This window comes from Sinocyclocheilus anshuiensis, unplaced genomic scaffold (genome assembly GCF_001515605.1).
Source record: "Sinocyclocheilus anshuiensis isolate Anshui unplaced genomic scaffold, SAMN03320099.WGS_v1.1 scaffold2824, whole genome shotgun sequence".
Classification (NCBI taxonomy): Eukaryota; Metazoa; Chordata; class Actinopteri; order Cypriniformes; family Cyprinidae; genus Sinocyclocheilus; species Sinocyclocheilus anshuiensis.
Genome location: NW_015558729.1, coordinates 1 through 905, shown reverse-complemented (window position 1 = coordinate 905; position 905 = coordinate 1).

The following is a 905-nucleotide window of genomic DNA, read 5'->3' as shown; positions in this document are numbered from 1 at the left end:
AACAAACCTGGGCTGCTGTGGTCTGTCCTGCACAACTGCATGTAGTGCATCTAGAAATGCAATGATCTGTCCTGTATTGTAGGGACCTAGAGTGGCATGGTGATGCAGGACTCCTTGGACACTAATTGCAGCACACAAGGTGATATTTTGCCCCACGCTGCCCAGGGACATTTACAACAGCCCTTTGTCCAACTACGTTATGGCCCCGATGACTGGTTTTGGCCAGATTGAAGCCTGCCTCATCCATGTAGATGAACTCGTGGCAGTTCGGCGGCATCAAAATCCAGAACTGTCTGTAACAGAAAATATTGAATAGTGTTACTGAAAACACATACAGTAACTACAATGTCTATATTTTCACACAAGTAGGGGCTGGGTTGGGTCAGTATAGACAAAAACTACAAGCTACAGGCAGGGCAGGTGGCAGCATAAACCCTCATTCCCACATCACAATATATAGTATGTAAAGTAAAGTGACACATACCTGCACATAACCATGGCGCAGATCCTTGACCCTGACACTGTTCCTCTCAAATGGCACCCTGTACAGTTGCTTCATTCTGAAGTTATGTTTCTGTAGGATGCGACTTAGTGTAGAAATGCTGACCCTGTTGATATTGTTGAATACATTTCTATTTGCAATTATGCGTTGTTGCAACTCACGAAGTCGGATTGCATTATTTTCTCGCACCATTTCAATGATGGCAAGCTCTTGTTGTTGAGTGAAGAGCCGTTCCCTTCCACCTTGAGGAGGTCGTCCAACCATTCTGTAGAAAATGCCACCACAAGATGTCATTGGTTAGGTTCTTTTTCACATACTGTACTTTCAAACTGTACACATTACTGTAACATCACAATGATATTCCTTTACATATACTTCACAGCACTACCCATTTTTGTATAGT